Source organism: Tursiops truncatus, chromosome 2 (genome assembly GCF_011762595.2).
Source record: "Tursiops truncatus isolate mTurTru1 chromosome 2, mTurTru1.mat.Y, whole genome shotgun sequence".
Classification (NCBI taxonomy): Eukaryota; Metazoa; Chordata; class Mammalia; order Artiodactyla; family Delphinidae; genus Tursiops; species Tursiops truncatus.
This window is the reverse complement of record NC_047035.1, coordinates 117029296-117045747: the sequence shown is the minus strand read 5'-3', so window position 1 is coordinate 117045747 and position 16452 is coordinate 117029296. Positions and strand designations below refer to the sequence as shown.

The following is a 16452-nucleotide window of genomic DNA, read 5'->3' as shown; positions in this document are numbered from 1 at the left end:
CTAAAATCTTCTCAGACTCAAAATGCAAAATGTCTACACCTAGTACCATCCTAATTACTATTACTCAGCATTAAGTATGGTATTGTCATAGGAAGTTCAGTAATGACAGAAGCCTATTTGTGTGCCATTATTTCTGTTAAAGGATTTTCAAGGGACAAAAAACAAAACTGGCTATAGGTAGTTAAAACAAATGCAGTTTAAAGTTTTGTAAATACAGAATAATCGGTGTTAAATTTTCAATGAGGCTGTTTCACTGTAAAGCCGTTTTTAAGTTTTCAAATGAAAAATCCAAGATCTAAACCCCAGATTAAAATGTCAGATACCTAGATATTCAAAAAATATCGGTGACGGGCTTCCCTGGTGGCACAGTGGTTGAGAGTCCGCCTGCCGATGCAGGGGACACGGGTTCGTGCCCCGGTCCGGGAAGATCCCACACGCCGCAGAGAAGCTGGGCCCGTAAGCCATGGCCGTTGAACCCGCGCGTCCGGAGCCTGTGCTCCGCAATGGGAGAGGCCACAACAGTGAGAAGCCCGCGTACCGCAAAAAAAAAAAAAAAAACTTATGAATTTTCACTCTCCTCAGTTAAGGATAGACCTAGCAAAGGAGTCTTTTCTAATCCAGCCCAGATACTCCCCAAGACCATTGTCAAGCAAAGCCTATATGGGACTGGGTGCTGATACTGCCTCAGTCTGCAGAGGAAATGGAAAAAAAGAAAAAAAAACATTGTACGAAAACAATTCACAGAAAATCCTGAGGCCTGAAAGACACATCATTTTTTCCTGGTGATAAAAGAGGCATTCAGATGCTATCTGGGCCTTTGGTCTCACCAATTGCCTCCTTAAGTCAAAGCCCAGCGAGTAATTAACAGCATTTAGAATTTCCAAAAGACTGGGCTTAGAGCAGTATATATAAATAAGGAAGGAGCCTGGGTTTTGGAATGAGTCAGAAAGATCTACTAGTTTCATGACTCTAGCATCTATTTCCTATGTGATGCAAGTTATTTAACCTCTCTGAGCCTCTGTCTCTTTATGAGAATAATGATGGTACTACTTTCATAGGATTATTATGATGATTAAAGGAGATATCGTAGGAGCGCCTGAACTCTGGAATGTAAAAATAATTAATACACAGTAGCACCTAAGTATATATAGAACCATAGGCCAGGCATATATTAATTCCTCAGCAAACCTATTAGGTAGGTACTGTCACTAAAACATGCTCAAAGTCACAAAATGAGCAAGGGGCAGAGCCAGACGTGGGGCAGAGCCAGATGTGGGCCAGGAAGTACAGCTCCAGTGTCCATGCTCTTAACTATACCTCATTATACATACTGCAGTTATTATTAGAATGAGCATCCCAGATATTCGTAAGAATGGCTCTATGTAAAACAAAGTGTTTGAAGCCCTTCTACGTCAACATTTGAATTATAATAGATTTCTAGTTTGGGAATAATCCTGCTCTTGCTAAAATGCTGTTGGTAGCACAAAGCTAATACTATGGTCAAAGTTCAGTATCTGTTTAGGTCATGTAACTTCAAACAGAGAAAAAAAATTTCCAAAACTCCAGAACATTTAGGCTGACTTTGAGAGACCATAAAAGGCTATGGAACAAACACCTCCTCTCCAAGAAAACACTTCGAAAGTGACTTGAGTGGCACCACAAAAATCAGAGACTCAGAGCTGGAAAGGTCCTCAGTTTAATTCTTATACTACAGAGTGGAAATCGAAGCCAAGAGAGAAGTATGGCTTCCTTCATGTCCTACAGCTAGTCATCCATCATGTCAGACAACTTTTCCACTATACCACTCTGTCTAGATTCCTACTGAACTGCAAACTCAGTGCCTCATTAATGTAATACCTCAACTGAAAAGTCATGTATAGTTTGTTGCACAACATAAATACACTGGAAATCAGCGATGCACAACATAAATACACTGGAAATCAGTGATGGGGAAGGAGTCTTTTACCAACAATCTTTAAACAATCTATCTGAACAAGACAGTCAACTTGTTGACTCTGAATAAACTGCAGACATATATTAGTACACATTCCTAATGTCCTTCTGACTGTTGCTGTGTTCTCAACATATACCAAGCCTCCAACAAAAATTATCTCCTTTTTAGTATTCCCAACAAGAAAATTGCCATTAAGGCCCAATTACTGCCATTAAGGCCCAAAGATTCCTGGTAATCTTTTCTACAAAAACACTGCCCCCTTAAATTAATAAATTATAAAACTCATTCTTCTTGAAAACAAAATACATCAACACTTTTAAAATAAAATGATCATATACTTTACCATCCTCTCAGATAACCCAGGTGTAAACATAATTAGCTTGCTCCAAAAATAATTTTGTAAGGTAGAAATTCTCTCATAGTAAGCTGCACATATTTGTCTTCAAACATATCTCACCTTTGGTTTAAGGCAAAACAGATGAATTTGTTGTTCAAATTCAAAACAATCACATAGGGAAAGTGATTTTATTACTGTTAACAGCTGATGTTTTCAACTCCTCTTATGCCACCCCTGACTAACGCCAATGCCTATGGAGACGTCTCCTCCTTTAGCAGAACTGAAACTTACAGTTCCGATAGGGAGCTAACTCTTCAGTGACATACTCTAGCCGCAAAACTAAGGTGAAATAACTAAAGCAAAAAAAGAAAGGCACTATCCAGAAAGATGTCTTGCAAAAATTACTTGGAGAGCCTTATGGGAATTCTTGAAAAACAAGAAACAACTATCTTTTCCTCTATAGAGAAAAAAGGAAAAAATTCAACTAGTAGTGATGAACAGAAAGGGACAAACAATACATTCCAAAGGAAGAACTACGAGACTTCGCAAGATACCAAGATGAGGAATTGATGAATCAAAAGTGACCTCAGTGTGGAGAAAAAGGAACACTCTTGCACTGCTGGTGGGAATGTGAATTGGTTCAGCCACTATGGAGAACAGTATGGAGGTTCCTTAAAAAACTACAAATAGAACTACCATATGACCCAGCAATCCCACTACTGGGCGTATACCCTGAGAAAACCAAAATTCAAAAAGAGTCATGTACCAAAATGTTCATTGCAGCTCTATTTACAATAGCCCGGAGATGGAAACAACCTAAGTGCCCATCATCGGATGAATGGATAAAGAAGATGTGGCACATATATACAATGGAATATTACTCAGCCATAAAAAGAAACGAAATTGAGCTATTTGTAATGAGGCGGATAGACCTAGAGTCTGTCATACAGAGTGAAGTAAGTCAGAAAGAAAAAGACAAATACCGTATGCTAACACATATATATGGAATTTAAGAAAAAAAAATGTCATGAAGAACCTAGGGGTAAGGCAGGAATAAAGACGCAGACCTCCTAGAGAACGGACTTGAGGTTATGGGGAGGGGGAAGGGTGAGCTGTGACAGGGCGAGAGAGAGTCATGGACATATACACACTAACAAACGTAGTAAGGTAGATAGCTAGTGGGAAGCAGCCGCATGGCACAGGGATATTGGCTCGGTGCTTTGTGACAGCCTGGAGGGGTGGGATAGGGAGGGTGGGAGGGAGGGAGACGCAAGAGGGAAGACATATGGGAACATATGTTTATGTATGACTGATTCACTTTGTTATAAAGCAGAAACTAACACACCATTGTAAAGCAATTATACCCCAATAAAGATGTTAAAAAAAAAAAAAAAGTGACCTCAGTATTTTTGTGTCTGGGCAGCCATATAGATGAGAACCTCCCTGACAAACTCAGAAGCCAGAAAAGAGCTTGTTGATGGGGAAGGGAGGTCAGGCCATTTATCCCCTGTAAGTGAATGTTAGCAAGTGGGTATATTTCGTACATCTTAAGTATGTGCAGCTGGACATAGGTAAGTTGAACATGCATAATTTGAACGTCTTGCTGGGGTTTAAACACATGAAAATGTTAAATAAGGAAGGGGAGCCTCTTAGGTAAAAGCTAAAGCCTCAGAGTGACAGATATGATGTGCTTAATATACAGGTAATGAAATGCACTTCTGAACCCTTAGTGTATTACAAATACCTCCTCAGAGTTGCAAGTAGTTACTCAGCGTTTACCTCCTTGCCCCCTGCTTAAAACAAATTCCAAATAAAAAACAGAAGGCCTCACAATGGAATCTCATTTCTAGAAAGATGTAATTTAACACTATGGCAACAAACTCCAGAATGCTTATCTGAATCTTCTCTCCCTGAATCAAAGAATGTTTGTAATTAGCCTTCTCTGAACCATATCTACATTAAACCCCCACTTAGCCCATATATCTTTATCTCGATACACCTTAGCTAGATCACTTTTCTATTAAATATACATAACATTTCTATTTCTACATTTTCCTTTCCACTGATAATATTATTTTCACCCTCTGCTCTAGATATATTTTTAACTTTTAATTCTGAATCTCCAAGTTAAAATGTGACAACTATCAAAAAAAAAATCCTCTATCATACAGGACAACTGCCTTGTAAGAATTGTTTCAATTCCAGAAGCGCTTCAATGATATTTTCAGCTTCCTTTTATAGTTGATCCACAATATCAACTTAACCTTCTTCACACTTTCTTTCCACCTATTTACTTTCTTTTACCTATTCTCTTTATTTACTCATACCATTTATAAGTTTCTCTAGGAAAAATTTTGACCCTAACTTTTGGGATTCAACTTTCTAATTTTGGACGAAAAAAAAAATCTGTGGAGTGAATCAACTCTGTCTCTCTAAACAGCTGTGCAATCTTAGACAAATTGTTTAACCTTTCTGAGCCTCCATTTTCTCATTTGTAAATGGGAGATGATTCCACCCATCAAGCAGGGATGTTTTTCAAATTAAAGGAAAAGAAATGTAACAAATCTAGGATGATAAGTGGTAAAAAGTATTTAATAAACTGGTGGTTATACATAAAAAATTTGTGTGTTATTATCAAAGTAATTATCTCATAGGCCATTACAGAACTTTCCTACCAAAAGCACTGTATGTACTTCCTAATTCTGGCCTCACTTCAAGGACAAAATACAAATTACATTGCTGCAATTTTAATGGAGAAGCCATCAAAGGGAGTGTGTAATGGAAATCTGGGCTACAACATTTGGGTAGAAAGAAGCTGGAATACAGGACCAGGAAAGCCGACTCTCAGGGTTTACTGTGTTCCACAATTCCTATATGTACACCCTTGAAGGTAGTAAAATCTTGACTGCAAAAGAAAGGTTACAGTACATGTCAGAGAGTAGCTACATTTCATTTAGTTTCCCAATTCCAAGCAGAAATGAGGATTAGTGTGAGTTTGCCTTTCACTGCTGATTTAAAACATGGAAAAACAATGACCACAGTGATGATGTTGACAGATATATTAACTCTGCAACTAATATTTGAGACTTACTACATGCCAGTATGCACACTATGCTAAGTGTTTTGTATTCATCATTAACTCTCACAACAATGCTATGACGTGGATACTTTTATCCTGTTTAACAAACAAAAGAAACAAAAAGACCCTGAAGCTTAGCAGAGCTGGGATTCAAACCCAGGTAACAGTAAAAATTTAATAACACAAGTTATGTGCTGACAGTAAGATACCTAATATTTCAGCAGTCAGAGCTATTTGGGTATCTGTGTGGGAAGCAGAGCATCGTATTCACTCAACTGTATAAGCAAAAGCAGGAGAGAGGTAGAAAAAGGGTTACATCCCACAGTAGCAATTCTGGAACTTTCAAATATTAAAAATCATGACACTGTCAAATTGAGCATGGCCTGCTATGGGGATAATTAGAGCCCCCCAGATCAAAGGTTCTCTACTGTTTTCCACCTTACACATGCTGATGGATGAGGGCATTAGAAGCTGATGCTATGTGCCATCATATGCTCAAAAGACCTCCATGAGCCTCCACACGCCTCCACACACCTCCTGTGTGAGATTCTCAGAACATCACCTGCACCTCTTTGCCTTCTCACCCTTTTCAGGAAAGCACATTAGAGTGAAAATAAGTTAAAATAGGTATGAATTTTCTCTGCATCAAATAAGTAAATATTAATATTTATTGAACAGTGGTACTATATACCAGGCATGTTCTAAGCCCTTTGCCTATATTAATCCTCAAATGACATTATATATTAGGTACTATTTTATTCCCATTTTACAGATGAGGTAACTGAGATGCAAAATAAGTAACTTGCTGAAGATCACACATAAGAAAAATGACAGTGCCAAGATTCCAACAAGGAGGTCTGGTTGCAGATCCTCAGCTCTTAAACACAAAAATAAACTGCATCTCAGCTTTACTGGGACATAACCTAGTGGACAGGTACCCTGGGAAATTCTAGAAACTCTCTGCACCATGCCACAACTGAAAAAATAAGAACTTCTGCCTCTGTGGATACACCCAAAAGGCTGGTCTCTAAAATCTTGCACAAGGATTTTAGTTTAAAAGGACCTCAGATCCCAAACCCAAGGGCCAGAAGAAGACTTCATTTAGAACCTCTCCTCTTATCCCTGGGCAAACCGAGCAACAGGAATTTTCTTAGTAGCCCAGCAAATGATACTGGTTATGAGACAGTCCAGCCCCATCATGCTATTGCTGGACTATAAGGAATCAACAAAGCTTCACATAAAGAATAGGAACACAACCCCTTGCTCTGAAAAGATCTATGCATTAAAGATTCATTCAGTCTTCTGGGTAGGGTTGTTCACATACTGTCCAGGCACTATCTTAAGTGCTGGAATATAGAGGTCCTACACTCATGGAGCTTCTATTCTAGTGTCACAGAAAAATGGGTCTATATGGACCCTATATTTGGAGTCCCTATAAAGGTCAACTCCAAATATAAGAGGAAAGGGTGCTGGCACCATCCTGAATTCAGGGTGGAAAAAAGATGTGAGGAAACGGGGCTCTATTACTCTGAATGGCATGAATGCTGGAATATTTTCAACTACAACTTGGAACACCAGGCCAAACTACTGCACTGCTGCCAAAGCTGCTGCCAACTTGAAATGAAAAGCAATATAGTTGGATGGCACTGTTTCTACCTCAGGCTGAGATTAACAGTGCCCACCTGCAAGTACCTGAAGGGAGAAAGGGAAAAGACAAAGACATAGAAGCTTGGATTGTTTTTCTCTTTTTAGAACCTCCTCCCAAAATAGGGAAAAGAAATCACTAGCAGAGGATCCTAAATTCTGCCCTATCTTGACAATGTTAATATCAGTGTTCAAACTAATAAAAGGAAAAAGGATAACAAACAACATCAAAGAAATGATAATGGGAGACAAGTTCTTTTTCCAATAGCAGGTGGAAGCTGAGGCCAGACATGGCTTATAGTCTTTTCTCTGACAGAGCAGTTCATACACAAGAAATTGAAAGAGGGAGGCGAGAACACCACATACATACTAAAAACTGGTTATTCACCTGTAGGTTCTCCTTAAGTAATAATGCCAGAATGTAAAACATGATGAAGTGTTAGAGATACTTTAAACTCCAGGCCTACAGACTGTCTCAATCTCAGAATGGCCAAACTGACACCAAACCACAAAATTCTGGTTCAGCATATACCCCTACAATTGCACTTTGTATTCCCCTCTGGGCACTGAGATGCAGGAAGGCCAAGAAGGTACTTCATTCATTTTTTTGAACCCCAGCATCTACCATCAGCCCTGTTACAAGGCAGGCACTCAAAAAGTGCTTCTTTCTAAGCTGAACTAAAAACAGCAATCATCCTCAATTGGGAAATAATTAAAATAGGAACCACTGGTGGGAGACACACCAAAAACTTCTCATCGTGATTGTTCATTTTGAATGGTTTGGCCAAAGTTTACCTAAGTAAATGTAACTTAGGTAATAACTTAGATATGCTAATCCACCTGAAAAAAAGAGAAACAGTACTTATAAAAGAAAGTAAAGCATAGCAGGAGAGCAAAATAACTCAAATTTCTGATAATTTATCAAACAGCTTAGGTGCTCAGCATGATAGATGTGTTAATACCAATGCAATTCAAGGCCAATCTCTGCAGCCTTAACTGCTGGGTTATTTTCAGCTCATGGCTCAAAGACTGACATGCTTCATATATATGGCATTTATGCACTCATTCACTCATTCATACATCTTCCTGTCTTTGTCACACTAGGCACAATGGGAGGTGCAGGGGATCTAACATTGAACAGGAAAATACACGGCTCCTACCTTCACGGATGGGCTTTCTTTCTGGTCACATTCATCAAAGAAGATCTATATAGCTTAAATATAAGCTGCTTTTATCCATTCTGTCTCACTGCAGAAAAACTGTAATGATTTTTGTTCTCCCCAACTCCAAGTGGAAACCCAGTGATGCAAGTGCAACTCAGTTTCAACTGCATTAAATCATATACCTAGATACCTAGGACAGTATGACACACTCCAGGCATTTTAAAAAGAAGTTGAAGTAATCCAACTATGGATTAACCAATTTTTGCTTCCTCCCACAGTTCTGATAAAAAACTTAATGTGTTCTGCCTACTTAGAGAACAAAATTAAAGAAACCAAATGGTTTTCACCATTTCCAGATTAAAAGCTCTAAGCTTGCGCACAATGGGTCTATTTCAAGAGCATCGTTTTTAATTTTTCAAAAGATGTAATAAACTTAAACGACAATAACTATGCTAAGGAATACTATGTAGCAGTTAAAGAATGACTCAGAACTATATGTAGTGACATGAAAAGATATTCTATATTGGCATAGAGGATAAAATGCAGAACAATATATGCAACATGTTAAAAATATACAGACAAAGTAAAACTGCACACACACATACACACGCACACAGAATAAAAGATCTGGAAAGATATCAAGCTGACTGCAGTGATTACCCCTGGGATGCAAATAAAGAAAGGGAGAGATATGCAGGAGGAATTTGGCTCCTTTTTCTATATATTGCAGTATCATTTGATTTCTTCTGAGATATTATTCATCTATTACTTATTTAATTTTAAAAAATTTTTAAACTGTCTCTAAAGCCAGATAAGCATCCAAAATTAGTTTTTGGTCCTTAACATTCCTACAGAAAGAAACAATCTTGTTTGAATAGTCAGAATAAATGACATAGCATTTTTTAATATAATTTTTATTTTCTGTTGGAATATAGTTGATTTACAATGTTGTATTAGTTTCAGGTATACAGCAAAGTGATTTAGTTATACATATATCTATTCTTTTCCCATATAGGTTATTATAGCATATTGAGTAGAGTTTACTGTGCTATACACTAGGTCCTTGTTGATTATATAACAGTGCATGTATGTTAATCCTAACCTCCTAATTTATCCCTCCCCCCACCTTTCCTCTTTGGTAACTATAAGTTTGTTTTCTAAGTCTGTGAGTCTGTTTCTGTTTTGTAAATACGTTCATTTGTATCACTTTTTAGATTTCACATATAAGTGATATCATATTTGTCTTTCTCTGCCTGACATACTTCACTTAGTATGATAATCTCTAGGTCCATCCATGTTGCTGCAAATGGCATTATTTCATTCTTTTTTATGGCTGAGTAATATTCCATTACATCTTCTTTATCCATTCATCTGTCGATGGACATTTAGGTTGCTTCCATGTCTTGGCTATTGTAAATAGTGCTGCAATGAACATTGGGGTGCGTGTATCTTTTCCAAGTATGGTTTTCTACAGATATATGCCCAGGAGTGGGATTGCTGGATCATATGGAAGCTCTATTTTCAGTTTTTTAAGGAACCACTATACTGTTCTCCATAGTGGCTGTACCAATTTACATTCCCACCAACAGCATAGGAGGGTTCCCTTTTCTCCTCACCTTCTCTAGCATTTATTGTTTACAGACTTTTTTTTTTTGGCCACACTGTGCAGCATGCAGGATCTTAGTTCCCCAACCAGGGATCAAACCCGCACCCCCTGCAGTGGAAGCACAGAAACTTAACCACTGGACTGCCAGGGAAGTCCCTGTAGACTTTTTAATCATAGCCATTCTGACTGGTGTGAGGTGATGTCTCATTGTAGTTTTGATTTGCATTTCTCTAGTAATTAGCAATTCTGAGCATCTTTTCATGTGCTTCTTGGTCAACTGTATGTCTTCTTTGGAGAAACGTGACATAGCATTTAGACCCAACGAAACACATTATACAATAAATGGCAGGAACTTGGAAAAATTAAACTCTAAAAGGAGTAGGTCAGAGAAAGAAATCCTATACTACTTTCAAAATACATACTCTAAGCTACTGGAACTAGGTTAGATACTATAAAAACTACTTTCAGATATACCCTGTAACTCATTTATTATAAATGTGCTTTACAGATTAACAGTTCACAATATCCTAAACTGAAAACTACTATCTCCAAAATAATCATCTTATAAAGATGAGCACCTCTTTTTTCTTCCCTAGAGAAAAGTTTTGCTATATATACATACCATTTCTTTTCCTCTGAACAGTTCAATTTGCTGGCAATTCAAGCAGTGGTTCAACTATAGCACTCAACCTTAAGAATATATTGTCTTCTTATTCTCTCAATATCTTCCCAGAAATGATATCTAAGAACCAGCAATTGAAAAATCAATCAACAACTGACAGTCAATCTGCTCTAGTCATAATATAACTGTTAAGGGTATGAAAAGTACTCGTGACTAAAATCATGTTCCTTTTCTTCTGCTTCTTTAAAAACTCAACACAAAAGTTGTAGCTCATGGCTCAACTACATTCCCAAATCAGCTAGGAATATTATTTTTTTTATTTTTCACAGATTATTACTCATTTGAACTCATCAGTCAGACATTAACATCAAAGAACCAAAACTTAATGCAGAGCATATTGTCAAATGCATGAGCTACAATTTGGTATATATTAAATGTGCCAGTTTACTGTTCTTGGGAGCTTTTGCTGATTTGGATTCAAATTTTTAAGGGCCTAATAAAAAAATTATTCAGAACTAGATTACAATCAGCAGTTATGAAGTTAACTTCTTGTTTTAACCAATTATTATTAGCATTTTCTAAGCAAAGAATGAGCAGATGCAAGATACATAAGAAACAAAATTAAAGAAAAAGGACAAGATTTCAATCCTCTTGCCCTTATGCCTGAGCACAGTACCAAACAGTAAAATTCAGAATGGAATAGAAATAAGCAGAGAATTTTTCGTAACAGAATTGCCTAAAAAATGCATATCTAGCCATCAGGAGGAAAGATCAACAAGGGAAGAAAAGGAGCTAGTTCCCTTTTCCCTGCTTGAACTAAGGCAAATCATTTCATTTCATCAATAGATCACTCATTTTTCATTTGGCCAACTGATCTACACTGTCACTGCATATATGTTTTAGTAATATGCACTGTATTTCTTCTCATCAAAAATTTTAATATTTACTGTCATGTGGAGAAAAAGGAAAACAAAGTCAAGCGTGATTTGTTATCTTTCTGTTACCAAATACCCAAAGATACTCAAAGTTTTGGGGTAAAGGTAGAAGTGGGGGAATATAATGAAAATTGAAAACTATTCCAACTACTCCCAGAGAGTATCATTTAGATAATGGTGTCCTAGTACACTGTCAACATTTAGCTACTCCCTAAAGTTCCTCACTTACTCCCAGGAAACAACAAGGCATATGTCACAGTGCACATGCTATCTCACATGGAGGTTGCTTCCTTCATTCATAATAGGTAAAAGACATATACCCCGAAAATGAGAAATATCCCTAAAAATGGGAAATATCCCTAAAAATGGGGAAATGTACCCTGAAAATGGGAAATATCCAAAGTTTCAATTGCTACAGATGGCTCAGTAAGCGTGCAGTTACAGAAACTCATAACTGATGCTAGAAAAAGCTAATGTTTTCCTGAAGATCACTTTGAAATGCTGTTCTGGGTGAACATTACTTGCTCTTTCATTATAATTTTGTTTTAGTTCCACACTAAGCATTTATGAAGTGCTTCATCCCTTGTAGAGGAAAAAGATGGAGTTTCTCCCATCATTATAGAAATAAGAAAGCCATATTTTTTAAATTATTTTTTTATTTTGTTGGCTGCATTGGCTCTTCATTGCTGCACACGGGCTTTCTCTAGTTGCAGCGAGCAGGGGCTACTCTTCATTGCAGTGCGTGGGCTTCTCATTGCAGTGGCTTCTCTTGTTGCGGAGCACGGGCTCTAGGCACGCGGGCTTCACTAGTTGCAGCACGCAGACTCAGTAGTTGCAGCACGCAGGCCCTAGCGCATCCGGGTTTCAGTAGTTGCCATGCATGGGCTCAGTAGTTGTGGCTTGTGGACTCTAGAGCGCAGGCTCAGTAGTTGTGGCCCATGGGCTTAGTTGCTCCACAGCATGTGGGATCTTCCCAGACCAGGGCTCAAACCTGTGTCTCCTGCACTGGCAGGTGGATTCTTAACCACTGTGCCACCAGGGAAGTCCCAAGAAAGCCATTCTTATTGGAGGCATTTTCTAGTTACTAGACCATAGTCAAGTAATTTAAATATTGCTCCTTTGCCTCCACAATTTTGGCATTCAATGAGCTTGCATTTGTGTCTCAATTAGTCTTATTTTTAAGCTGATAAAAGATTGGGCACAGTAAAAACAGTCATGTCTATCTCACAATAACAACAAAATTTCTAACTGTATACTCTTAACAGATGTAAAGATATTTAAGTGCTAAACATCTTTTAAAATAAAATTATAACGTATTTTAGAAATATATATAATGTTTAAAACAAAATTTGATAAATAAAATATTAATAGTATGGAAAAATACAACCACAATGGGCAATCCTATTCATTGATTGTATAGGTAAATATTAATTATTATACTTCTCATATTCCAGTAAATAACTTAAATAAGAAGAAATAGTACAAAGGAAGTACAGTAAAAATAATAGCTTCCACTTGTAGGACTCTCAGTTTAGAAAGTTCTTTTATATATATCCAGCCTTTGAATTCAATATTTATAGGGTATCAGCATGTCAGACCCTATACTAAATCCTGGTGACAAAAAGATGAATAAGGTACGTCCCTTTAGCCTTCATTCATCCAATTTGATAATCAAAATCATATTAAGAAAAAAGGGCAGGATTGGGGCACTTCCCTGGTGGCTCAGTGGTTAAGAATCCGCCTGCCATGCAGGGGACACAGGTTCAAGCCCTGGTCCGGGAAGATCCCACATGCTGTGGAGCAACTAAGCCTGTGCGCCACAACTACTGAACCTGCGCTCTAGAGCCAGTGAGCCACAACTACTGAAGCCTGCATGCCACAATTACTGAAGTCCACACGCCTAGATATCGTGCACCGCAACAAGAGAAGCCACCGCAGTGAGAAGCTGGCACACCGCAATGAAGAGTAGCCGCTGCTCACACCACAACTAGAGAAAGCCTGCACACAGCAATGAAGACCCAACACAGCCATAAATAGATAGATAGATAGATAGATGGATAGATATAGATAGAACAGAACAGAATAAAAGAAAAAAAGGCAGGATTATCTCCATCTTACAGAACAAAATAAAGCTTAGAGATGTTAAGGAATTTTTTTGTCACATGATCACAAACTAAATTAAAGCAAAGCTTTTTCAATATTCTTCTACTTTATATTATACATTCAGTTTATATCACTAACCTTAGGAATGTTCCTGGTCATGCTACATCTTTCTTATCATGTTACAAATTCATTTTAAAAAGAAGAGAATGATTTTAATTGCTACTGTTTCTTGAGAGTAATGATAAGGATTATGATAAATGGGTGCATGTATGTATATATATAGATATATAATTTATATATGCATATGTAACATGTACATGTGTATATGTCTTTGTTACTCACTTCATAAAAGTTTTCTGTACAGGATTAATAAAAATTTATTTCTCCTCAGGTCTTAAACTCTTGCAAACTCTTCGTTATCCAAAATCCTTAGTATATGGATTTGATCTTACTGACTATCTGAGAATTACTTCAAGTATTAGACCCAGTAAACCTTTCGGCAACTACAAATTTAACATTATTATGTAACATGAAGATCTGTAAGTACAGGAAGATGTATTTTTATTGAGGCAAAGTTTTAAAATTTCATGAGACACCAAAATGAGTACTCAGCATCCATGGTGCACCCTGGATTTGCTATTTTCTTCTCTTTACACCCCTCTCTAGAGTACCTGCAAAGTGCTATCTTATCACATCTTATGGGGAAAATAATATACTCCAGGACAGCGGTCCCCAATCTTTTTGGCACCAGGGACAGGTTTCATGGAAGACAATTTTTCCATGGATGAGTTGGGGGGAGGAAGAGGGGATGGTTCCGGTGGTAATGAGAGCAATGGGGAGTGGCAGATGAAGCTTCACTCACTCGCCCACCACTCACCTCCTGCTGTGCAGCCTCGCTCCTAACAGGCCATGGACCAGTACTGGTCTGTGGCCTAGGGGGTGGGGACCCCTGCTCTAGGACTGTGCTAATACTAGCCACATGTAACTACGGAGCCCTTGAAATGTGGCTAGTCTGTATTGATATGTGCTGTTAAGTGGAAAATATAAACTGGAGTTTGAAGGCTTAATAAGAAAAAGAAGACTATAAAACAGCTCAATAATTTTTTATATTGAATATATGTTGCAATGATAATATTTCAGTTATACTGGACTAAATAAAATATATCATTAAAATTAATTTCACCTATTTTCTTTGTACTTTTTAAAATGCGGCTACTATAAAATTTGAAATTACATATGTAGCATACATCATTTCTATTGGACAGCACAATTTTAAGATATGCCCAAGAGATGTGAGACATATTCTTTTAGACTATCAAGGGCCTATTCAACTAATATATCCTATATCACTGCCAGTTCTCAGTCTATCAGGTGGTAAACATGGAGTGGGAAAAAGTAGGATTTTTTGATACAGGAAAATGTCCATAATATGTTATCTGAAAAAAAGTAGGATAAGAGATTATTAAAAAGTGGAGCTGCTTCAAACATGCATGTAAGTTATTCAGATTTAGCCATATGAAAAAAAAAAGAAACATACCAATTCCTCTAAATGAAAAGCACCTCCTGGTGAGCATGAATGTACTGTCTCCTCTGCCAGTCTTAGCCCTGCATCCTCTCACCTGCTTACTGCACTGACTATATTAACTGATACATTAACCGTATCTCTACAATATACAGTATGATGTCAACTAGGTATTTTGAAAAGCAATACATGCTAAAAAAAAGTGGTGTGGGGAGGCAACAAATTATTAGTACTGGTTATCCCTAGATGGTAGAATAACAGATTTCCTCTTATTTACTTATTTTACAAATTTTTTCTACAATAAAAGTTAACTTTGAAAGGGTTGAAGGTGGTGGTGTAGGAAGATCCTAAACTCACCACCTCTGATGAACACAACAAATCTACAACTACGTATGGAATAATTCCCTCAGAAAGGGACATGAAAACTGGATAAACAGAAACTCTACAACAAAGGGTAAAAGGACATCATTGAGATGGGGAATAGAGGTAGAGACTCAGTCTCACCAAGGAAAAACCCATACCCCAGCCACAGTGATTCACAATTGGGAGGGATCACAAAAGAACAAATCTTTTCCCTCAGGGACAAGGGATTTGAGCTCCACACCAACCCCTAGGTCCTGCACAGGAAATATGAGCCCTCAAAAGACCTGGCTTTGAAAATCAACAGAGAATATGTCCAGGAAAACTACAGAGCTTCAGGGAACAGAAAACATACTCTTAAAGGGCTCACACATAAATTCACTGTACCTGAAAACCAGTGCAAAAACAACAGACTGGAAAGCCCATGGACCATAAGTGAAAGGGACATACTTATTAATCTTGAAGCAACTGCCGGAGAGGCAGGAACCAGTTAGGATATTCCCAGGGACTGAGTCACTGGCAGGAGCCATTTATGCGATTTCAGTCTACCCTGCTAATATCAGCACTGGCAGGTGCTATTTTAGAATTCTCCACCTAACCTGATAGCACCAGTGGGCATGCCCCAATGAGAGCCCTACCCACCCCTGTGTCTCGGCCAGACCTCACAGCCAGCCAAGCAATAACCATGCCAGCACCCCACAGTAGCTGCTTCAGGGCCACACAGCAAGTCCAGAAGCCAGGCCTGCCCACCAGCGGCCCCTGGCAACAACAGTAGGGTGTACACAGCCCACATATGGGTTGAGCACCTAGCTCTGGTGGCCAGGTGACACTGCACTTCTGAGCCCCAAAGGACATCTCCTAAATAAGGCCACTCCTTTAAAACTGGGAGAGATAGCTGATATACTCAATACATAGAAATAAACAGAGAATCAGGCAAAATGAGAAGACAAAGGAATATGTTCCAATTGAAAAAACAAGACAAACCTCAGAAAAAGAACTAAAACAAAACATTGTTAAGCAATCTACCTGAAAAAGAATTCAAAGTAATGGGCATAAATATACTCACTGAACTGAAGAGAAGAATGGATGAACACAGTGAGAACTTAACAAAAAAATTAAAAATATAA

The 16452-nt window shown here is 38.0% G+C and overlaps 1 protein-coding gene across 24 annotated transcripts in view; it reads right to left on the bottom strand.

Annotated features, from left to right (window-relative positions):
• The window catches only part of PEAK1 (pseudopodium enriched atypical kinase 1), a 293418-nt gene that overhangs the window by 251500 nt on the left and 25466 nt on the right, over positions 1–16452 (bottom strand). For 3 of the 24 annotated variants that reach the window (XM_033852028.2, XM_033852030.2, XM_073801280.1), the window contains exon 2: positions 10406–10525. The exons of the other annotated variants lie outside the window; for them this stretch is intronic. The gene's annotated coding sequence lies outside the window, so the exon portion shown is untranslated. The remainder of the gene's footprint in view (positions 1–10405; positions 10526–16452) is intronic. 24 annotated transcript variants of the gene reach the window in all.